The sequence below is a fragment of the Chiloscyllium punctatum genome, chromosome 18 (assembly GCF_047496795.1).
Source record: "Chiloscyllium punctatum isolate Juve2018m chromosome 18, sChiPun1.3, whole genome shotgun sequence".
Classification (NCBI taxonomy): Eukaryota; Metazoa; Chordata; class Chondrichthyes; order Orectolobiformes; family Hemiscylliidae; genus Chiloscyllium; species Chiloscyllium punctatum.
In genome coordinates, this window is record NC_092756.1 from 59,534,664 (window position 1) to 59,545,401 (window position 10,738).

Sequence of the window (10,738 nt, forward strand, 5' to 3'; positions counted from 1 at the left end):
TCCACTCTCAGAGAACTGTGCACCTGAACACCAAGGTCCCTCTGCACACTCCACCCCTTAAGACCCTCACATTCACCAGGAAACTCCTGCATTGATATGAGTTTCCAAAATGCAAGACCTCACGCTTCTATATTAAATTCCATTTGCCATTTCTCGGCCCATCTCCCACCTGATTAAGGTCCTGCTGCAATTTCTGATAAACTTCCTCACTGATCATGCTCCCAATTACTTTAGTGTCATCTGCAAACTTACAAATCATACCTTGTACATTCTCAACCAAATCATAGACAACAAACAGCAATGGACCAAGCCTCCGGTCTGACAAACATCCTTCCACTCAACATTCTGCTTCCTACCATCAAGCCAACTGTGTATCCAATTGGCCAGTTCCACCGCATTCTACGAGATGTAACCTTCCTGAGCAGCCTGCCATGTGGAACCTTATCAAAGGCCTTACTGAACTCCATAGAGACTACGTCTATCACTCTGCCCTCATCAAACGTCCTGGTAACTTCATCAAAGGACTCTAAGAAATTTGGGAAGCATGATCTCCCACTCACAAGTCTATGCTGACTGCTCCGAATCAAACCCTGTGTAAGCAATGTGTGCAGTCAATGGTATGCTGTCCTTCATTGTAAGATGATTCGAGAACATCAGTAAAGCCATCTTCCGGTTGTTGTAGAGCCTTGCTGAGAGAGCATTTGTGACACTCTCTATGGATTTGATGTCCTTTGTAAGGAATGATCTCCTTACCACAGACACCGGTGATGGTAACATGAGGATAGAGTGAATAAGCTGAGTGTTTAATCTGTAGAGACGTGAGAGACGTAGAAATTGTAATGCTGAAACACGAGGAGTGGCAGCGATCACTTATTTCCAAAAGAGACATTGACAGGGAGAGAAATTCTATACTTTACCCAGGATTGATTGGTTTGATTTATTGTCACGTGTACCTCAGTACAGGGAAACACTTTGTTTATGAGCAGTGGAGACAGATCATAGTAAGCATGGCCAGGCAGATCATAGGGTGGAAATAGACTTGGACAGAGTAAGGCATACAGGTTACACTGAACAGGACATGCACTAGACAAGATCAACATGAATAAGACAAGCATTATTTGAACTTAGAGAGTCCATTCATCAGTCTAACGTGACTTTCCTAATAGTTTATATGCTTAAATTAACTCTCCCCACGTTTTTCTGCAGTCGGTGAGTGAACCCTGTACTGAACGTCAGGTTATTTATAATCCCCAACAGCAGCCACAATACCTTCGAACTGAAACAGGTAGCCATACCCATCCGCTTCCGCCCTACATAGAGAACACCAAGCTGTCTTCTTGGATATGGAAGACGCCTTCTTGAGACTTCACACCAGACATATGGCTTCCCTGCTCACCACTAGAAAACCACGTTAAAGTCCCACATGTGTATCATAAACAACAGAGCCAAGAGGAACAAGGTGGAGCAGTCTGTCTGTGCGGCCTCTGCCCCACTTGTTCATCATGTTAGAGCATCAATTAGGAGACATTTAAGACTGCCGATGCTGGAGATCAGATTAGAGCATCAATTGCTGGAAATGCACAGCGGGTCAGGCAGCATCCGAGGACCAGGAGAATCGACATTTTGAGCATAAGACATTTTTCAATAATCAGCACTAATTACCTCATTCTGCCCCCGTGTAAGTGCATTGAGGTGGGAATGGCCTCCTTCTGTTCCTGTTTAAGTGACTCAAGGGAGTGATTGGCTTCAACCTCGTCCGATTGGACAGGGCCAAGGGCCTGACTGGGTTAACCCTGGTTCCTGTTTGACAGCTTATTGTACTGACTCGTGTGACAATGCTGCAGCGTTAAGAGGTTATTTTGTCCTGGAAAATTTTAAAAGAGATTGAACGATTGTTACCAAGCTGGCTAGTTAAGACCACTTGAGTAACAGCTAGTGAGGCCTTGTGTTTATTTTAATGCAGCCTGAATGGGTGTGGCCAGCTCTCACAGATTAGGATCTCTGGGTTTTGGTTTCTCAGTGACATCAGAAACTATTGGGTCTCCACAGAGTAGGAAGCTTCAGTGAATGTTTCCTGGTTGCAACCCTCTCTGAAATTTCTCTTGATGCTGTTTTTAATTCATGGATTGGAGAAATGTTTGTGACAATCTGTGTCTGAATATTTCTTTTTGCCAAGGGCTGTGTTTATGGGAGTTTCCTATATTGGAACAGTTGATTAGTAATAGTTCCTAGATCTATTATTCTGTTAACTTGTCCAATAGAATTGCGTTATTCTAAATTCCTCTTTTTTTGGTTTCATTTTCTCTTTCGTGTTGAAGTAGATAGTGTTTATCTTCACACCGAGTAGTTTGACCAGTCACATTGCATCTGGAACAGACACTTTACATAATCCTTTAAAATACAAAAACATTAGAATCTATGCTACGGCCTTCAAATATTTTCTAGGGGCTCTGGTGTGGTCCATTACACTAGACTCCTTCCCTTCCTGAGTAATAGGCTGGAGGCACTGAATGGGCTGTCCCTGTTCTTCTCCAATAGTGTCAATGGGCTGAATGGCTTCCTCATATTCCTGTGAATCCAGTGCGAGGTGCTGAATGAACTCTTGTTTTACTGTGGCAATGTGCAGTACCTGCCAGTGCTGTTACATGAATGTTATGGACATTTTAACAGCACAGGGCTCAATGGAATCTGGATCCTGCTACACATGGACAAAGACCAGTTCAGGAGCTGACGGGGGGGCAAAGTGTTCTGAACATTGTGGAATCTTCAGAGACCATCCCCACTTCTGATCTTATGGTGTGGAGGGTGGGGGCGGGGAGACATTGATGAAGTCGCTGAAGATGTTTGTGAAGGGGAAGCTACCCTGACGATCTCGCACAGAGGTGACCCAGGACTGAGATGATGAACATCTTCCTTTGTACCATGTTTGACCCCAAACACTGGAGAGGTTACTCTGATTCCCATTAAGTCCAGTTTTGTTAAGGTCCTTTATGTCCACAGAAGTTAACCACTGCCTTGATATCGGGGCCAGTCATTTTTACCAGAACCCTTGTCTCAACCTCTTTTGTTCACATCAATAGGCCATGATATCGGAGCAGCAAGTGTTTTCTTCAAACAGGTGGTATTGAATGTCAGGATTTCTCTTCTCAAGAGTGTTCGGGGAGCTAGATGACTGAACGTGTTTGAAGAGGAGGTGTATGGACATTGACCTGTCAGAGAGTGGAGGGCGATGAAGAATTGGAGACGAAAGACGATTTGATACCGAGGGCAGATCGGTCATGATTTTCAAGAAGGGCAAGGCAGGCTTGGGGGGGTGAACAACATGTCCCGGTTTCTGATGTTCTCACATTCTGTTATTGGAAAGTTAGTGGCTGTTACTTTCATGAATGTTCTCTTATTGAATGTTGCAGACAGGGAGACCAGAGCATTTTGTGAGCCATCCCTGAGTGAGGTATGGGGGCTGTATTCACAATGAATCTGGATGTAGAACATGACCAACAAATGAAGCACAAGTTGCAGAGAGGGGAAGCTCTGTGAAGAGAGATGAGGGGCCTCTTTCGTACCCAGACTGAGTTTTCCAATTCCCAATTCACTTCAAACCGCGTGGGACAGCACTGAGGGGCTGAATGTTCTCCTGTGTTTCTGTGCCACAGGTTATAGGAGTAAGTAGCCTCCAACTGCTCCCGTCTAGCAGGTTTGAGGGGCAAAATGAAACACAGGAACATGGGACTGAGGAGCAGGAGTGGGTGATTAGATACTTTGAGCCTTCTCCACCAGGCACTAAAACTGTAGCTGATCAGGTTGTGGTCTCAGCTCCACTTTCCTGTCTGCGTCCCATTGTGCATGACTCACTTCTTTGTCAAATATTTAACTAATGCAGCTTTCAATCAATGTGAAGACAGAGACACGATAACCTTCCACTGAAGAGAATTCCGACTTGAAAGGTCCTTTCAGAATTAATCGTCATCCCTCTTATGGGATCAGAGAGTCATGCAGAATGGAAACAGACCCGTTAGTCCAATCTGTTCACTCCGATCAGATATCAAATCTGATTTTGTCCCATTTGCCAGCATTTGGCCAATATTCCTCCTGTGATTGTACCCGCCTTGACCACTTCCTCTGACTGCACTTTCTGTACACACACCACTCTCTGTGTGAAACATTTACCTTCATGTCCCTTCTAAATCATTCGCCCTCTCCCCTCCAACCTATGCTGTCTTGTTCTGAACCCCCCTATCCTTGGGAGCAGAACATGGCTGTTCAGAATATCCATGCCCCTGTTGTTTTTATAAACCTCTATAATGTTGCCTCTCAACCTCTCACACTCCAGGGGGAAACACCTCAACGTAATCAGCCTCTCCCTATATCTCAAGCCTCCAGTCCTGGAACATCTGTGTAAGTCATTTCTGCAGAAATCCGAGTTGTATGCAGTATTCTTAAAGTGGCCTCACCAACATCCTGTACAGATGCACCATACCACCACAACTCCTATACTCAATGCTCTGACTGATTTAGGCAAATGTGCCAAATGTGTTCAGCACCACACTGTCTACCTGCGACTTACTGCTACAGGTAATCATGTACGTAAACATCAGAAAGTTAACATGATGGTAGTGCAAGCAGATAGGAGGACCAGTGATGCATTAATCATTATTGAGATTAGATTGTGTTGGGAACATGAGCTTAACATGTCAGGAAGTGAAATCAAATCAATGGGTTCAGGGTGGGTTACATACAAAATAACAGATAGCCCGGAGTGAGTTACAGACTGGAATCTAATCGAGGAGTTCGGGGTAGTTTATATACAGAATAACAGGTAGCCCGCAGTGAGTTACAGCCTGGAATCCAGTCGAGGGGTTCAGGGTTGTTTATAAACAGAATAACAGATAGCCCAGAGTGAGTTACAGCCTGGAATCCAATCGAGGGGTTCAGATTGGTTTCTTGACAGAATAACAGATAGCCTGGAATGTGGTACAGATTGGAAACTAATCGAGGGATTTAGGATGGTTTATGTACAGAATAACAGATACCCTGGAGTTAGTTACAGCCTGGAATCTAATCGAGGGGTTCAGGGAGTTTTAGATACAGAATAACAGATAGCCCGGTGTGAGTTACAGACTGGAATCGAATCGAGGAGTTCAGGGAGTTCTAGATACAGAATAACAGAGAGCCCGGAGTGAGTTACAGCCTGGAATCTAATCGAGGGGTATGTTAACCGTTTTATGTGAAATAACTTGTAACTGGGAGTGAGTCACAAAGTGTACTATTGGCCAAGTGGTTTCAAATCTTGACTCACATAAACATAATGCAGTCACAAACTACACAACTTTTACTGACTGCCAACTTTCCGTGTTTGAGGACTATCCTCCTCTGTTCTCCCCTTTCACTGAAAGTATTAATATACCTTTTATATTGCACTGCAATTCTGGTTATAGTGCTACCTATCTCTCACTGTCTCATTTATCTTCAATCCTGTTGAAAGATACTTAAACCAACAGAGACACAAAGTTCCAGAAAAGCTTTGTTCAATTGCAGGTGCATTATTTTCTTTTATTTGTAGATAACACACAATTTGAACCCACGGAAGGTCAGTGTGGAATTTGAGAAACCCTTCAATTTGGGATGAGGCCTAGCCAGGCAGGCTTCTGATCCAACTCTGCAAATCTACAATACAGTGGCTGAGCTCTATCCGGTTTTGAATAGTATGTCTCTCTCATATATTAGGAGCTTGGAAAGTAAGGCAGACCTTACTGGAATGTGACATTGTCTCTCTGCATTCACCGTAAACAGGTTCTGGGATTTGCATTTTAATCACCGTCAAAGAGCTGTCTCCATTTCCTATCTCTGCTGGCATCAATGAATGGAAATGGCTTTTGACACGTTGCCCCCTCTCCCTTGCTGAAAGTATTCCTGACACAAATCGGTCAGGCAGACATTTTAGATTTGTCGACAGCCACCATTTTATATCAGCAAAACTGCACGACTACTGTGTGCAGTTCTGATCTCCAGATTTGAGGAAAGACATTCTGGCTATTGATGGAGTGCAGCGTAGGTTCACGAGGTCAATTCCTGGTATGGTGGGATTACCTTACACTGAAAGACTGATGCGACTGGGCTTGTATACCCTTGAGTTTAGAAGACTGAGAGGGGATCGGATTGAGATGTAAAAGATTATGAAAGGCTTGGACACTCTGGCAGCAGGAAACATGTTTCCACTGATGGGTGAGTACCGAACCAGAGGACACAGCTTAAAAATACGGGGTAGACCATTTAGGACAGAGATGAGGAGAAACTTCTTCACCCAGAGAGTGGTGCGGAATGCTCTGCCCCAGAGGGCAGTGGAAGCCCAGTCTTTGGATTCATTTAAGAATGAGTTGGATAGACCTCTCAAAGATAGTGGAATCAAGGGTTATGGAGATAAGGCAGGAACAGGATACTGATTAGGAATGATCAGCCATGATCATATTGAATGGCAAAGCAGACTCTAAGGGCTGAATGGCCTACTCCTGCAGCTATTGTCTTTGTCTATTGTATATTGAGTGTGTATAAATTAGGAAAAGCAAGAGAGACTCGCAATATCAATGCAGTTTGAAAATATATAAAACATTGAACACGCACACAGAATCACACACAAACAGTCATACACAGACACACAGAATCACACACACAGAGATACAGACACCTTCCAGGAGCTGTTTCCATTTCCTATCTTGCAAGGGAATTCATGTTATGATGATGCATTCATGCAGGACAATAAACAGCTTTTGAGACTTTCCCATTGTGACTGAAATTCAGCCCCAATCTGAAACTTGGAGATATGTAACAGGACAGAAATGAACCAGCAGCTTTCTGTGTTCCTGCTCTCAATGTAACATTTGACCATTTAGTTTATCTTGTCTTCGGTCTAACATCCAACAAGGATCACTTCACAGATCCAATAACAGATCCCCAGGAGTGAGTTCCAGAGTGGAATCTAATTGAGTCGTTTAGGGTTTACACACAGCAGAAGAGATACCCAGAAGTGAGTTACAGACTGGGATCTAATCGAGGGGTTCAAGGTGGTTTACATACAGAACAACAGATAATAAGGGATGAGTCACAAAGTCACGGAGTCATACAGTCATAGAGATGTACAGCATGGAAACAGACCCTTTGGTCCAACCCGACCATGCCGACCAGATATCCTAACCTACTCTAGTCTCTTTTTCAAGCGCTTGACCTATCTCCCTCCAAACCTTCCTATTCATATACCCATCGAGCTGCATTTTAAATGTTGCAATTACACCAGCCCCCACCACTTCCTCTGACAGTTCATTCCATTCATGTACCACCCTCTGAGTGAACAAGTTGCCCCTTAGGTCTCTTTCATGTTACCTCTCACACTAAACCTATGCCCTTTAGTTCTTTACTCCCCACCCCAAGGAAAAGACTTTGTCTATTTATCCTATCCATGCCCGTCATGATTTTATAAACCTTGATAAGGTCACCTCTCAGCCTCTGACGCTCCAGGGAAAACAACCCCAGCCTATTCAGCCTCTCCCTGTAGCTCAAATCCTTTAACCCTGACATCCTCCTTGTAAATCTTTTCTGAACTCTTCCAAGTTTCACAACCTCCTTCCGATAGGAAGGGGATCAGAATTGCATGCCCATATTCCAACAGTGGCCTAACCCATGTCCAGTCCAGCCGCAACATGACCTCTCAATGCCTATACTCAATACACTGACCAATAAAGGAAAGCATACCAAACGCTGCCTTCATTATCTTATCCACCTGCCACTCTACTCTCACGGAGCTACGAACCTGCACTTCAAAGTCTCTTTGTTCAACAACTCTCCCTCGGACCTGACCATTAAGTGTATAAATTCTGCTCAAATTTGCTTTCTCAAAATGCAGCGCCTCGTGTTATCGAAGTGGAATAGAATTGAAGGTTTTGGGATTTTGTTGAAACATGTCAGTCACATATACATGAAAGTGAGTTACACGTTGGAATCTAATTGAGAGGGTTACGGGTGATTCATATAATCCCGACAGTGGGGAAACAAGCCCTTCAGCCCAACAAGACCACACTGACCCTCAGAAGAATAACCCATCTAGACCCATTTCCGCACATTTACCCCTGACGAATGCACCTCACGCACACATCCCTGAAAACCATGGGCAATTTGAAAAGGGTTTGGATTGGATGGTTCATATACAGAATAACAGATACCCAGGAGTGTGATACAGACTGGAATCTAATCAAACGATTGAAGTGGCTAATGTACAGAGTCCCTTAAAAATGGAAGTCAGTTACAGATTGGAATTTCATCAAGGGGATGCGGGACAATAATAGATACCCCAGAGTGAGTTACAAACTGGAATCTAATCGAGGGTTTCAGGGTGGTTTATATGCAGAATAACAGGTAGCCCGCAGTGAGTTATAGAGTCATAGAATCATAGAGATGTATAGCATGGAAACAGACCCTTCGGTCCAACCTGTCAATGCCGACCAGATATCCCAACCCAATCTTGTTCCACTTGGCAACAACTGGACCATGTCCCTCCAAACCCTTCCTATTCATATATTCATCCAAATTCGTCTTAAATGTTGCAATTGTATCAGCCTCCACCACTTCCTCTAACAGCTCACTCCATACACGTACCACCTTCTGCGTGAAAAAGTTGTCCCTTAGGTCTCTTTCGTATCTTTCCCCTCTCAAACTAAACCTATGCCCTCGAGTTTTGGACTCCCTTCCCCAGGGTAAACCTCGATATGTTCACCCCTCAGCCTCTGACACTCCAGGGAAAACAGCCCCAGACTTTTCAGCCTCTCCCTGTAGCTCCAATCCTCCAACCCTGGCAACATCCTTGTAAATCTTTTATAGAACATAGAACATAGAACATAGAACAATAGAGCACAGAACAGGCCCTTCGGCCCACGATGTTGTGCCGAACTTCTAACCTAGATTAAGCACCCATCCATGTACCTATCCAAATGCCGCTTAAAGGTCGCCAATGATTCTGACTCTACCACTCCCACGGGCAGCGCATACCATGCCCCCACTACTCTCTGGGTAAAGAACCCACCCCTGACATCTCCCCTATACCTTCCACCCTTCACCTTAAATTTATGTCCCCTTGTAACACTCTGTTGTACCCGGGGAAAAAGTTTCTGACTGTCTACTCTATCTATTCCTCTGATCATCTTATAAACCTCTATCAAGTCACCCCTCATCCTTCGCCGTTCCAACGAGAAAAGGCCGAGAACTCTCAACCTATCCTCATACGACCTACTCTCCATTCCAGGCAACATCCTGGTAAATCTTCTCTGCACCCTCTCCAAAACTTCCACATCTTTCCTAAAGTGAGGCGACCAGAACTGCACACAGTACTCCAACTGTGGCCTAACCAAAGTCCTGTACAGCTGCAACATCACTTCACGACTCTTGAATTCAATCCCTCTGCTAATGAACGATAATACTCCATAGGCCTTCTTACAAACTCTCTCCACCTGAGTGGCAACCTTCAAAGATCTATGTACATAGACCCCAAGGTCCCTCTGTTCCTCCACCTGACTAAGAACCCTACCATTAACCCTGTATTCCGCATTCTTACTTGTTCTTCCAAAATGCACAACCTCACACTTGGCAGGGTTGAACTCCATCTGCCACTCCTCAGCCCAGCTCTGCATCATATCTAAGTCCCTCTGCAGCCGACAACAGCCCTCCTCACTGTCCACAACTCCACCTATCTTCGGATCATCTGCAAATTTACTGACCCACCCTTCGACACCCTCATCTAAGTCATTAATAAAAATTACAAACAGCAGAGGACCCAGAACTGATCCCTGCGGAACTCCACTTCTAACTGGGCTCCAGGCTGAATATTTACCATCTACCACCACTCTCTGCCTTCGACCGGTTAGCCAGTTTTCTATCCAATTGGCCAAATTTCCCTCTATCCCATGCCTCCTGACTTTCCGCATAAGCCTACCATGGGGAACCTTATCAAATGCCTTACTAAAATCCATGTACACTACATCCACTGCTCTACCCTCATTCACATGCTTGGTCACCTCCTCGAAGAATTCAATAAGACTTGTGAGGCAAGACCGACCCTTCACAAATCCGTGCTGGCTGTCCCTAATCAAGCTGTGTCTTTCCAGACACGAACCCTTTCAAGATTCACAACATCTTTTCGATAGGAAGGAGATCAGAATTGCACGCAATATTCCAAGAGTGACCTAACCAATGTCCTGTATAGCTGCAACATGACCTCCCAACTCCTGCAATCGGTACTCTGACCAATAAAGGAAAACATACAAAACGACTTCTTCACGATCCTATCTACCTGCGACTCCACTTTCAAGGAGCTATGAACCTGCACTCCAAGGTCTCTTTGTTCAGCAACACACCCTAGGACCAATAAAGGGAAGCATACCAAATGCTTTCTTCACGATCATATCTAATTGTGATTCTACTTTCAAGGAACTGTGAACCTGCATTCCAAGGTCTCTTTGTTCAGCAAGACTCTCCAAGACCTAACAATTCAGTGTGTGAGTCTTGCTGTGATTTGTTTTTCTAAAATGCAGCACCTCACATTTATCTAAATTCAACCCTATCTGTCACTCCTCAGCCCATTGGCCCATCTGATCAATATCCCATTGTATTCTGAGACAACCTTTATCACTGACCACAATACCAATAATTTTGGAGTCACCTGCAAACTTACTAACTGTACTGCCTCGATTCATATCCA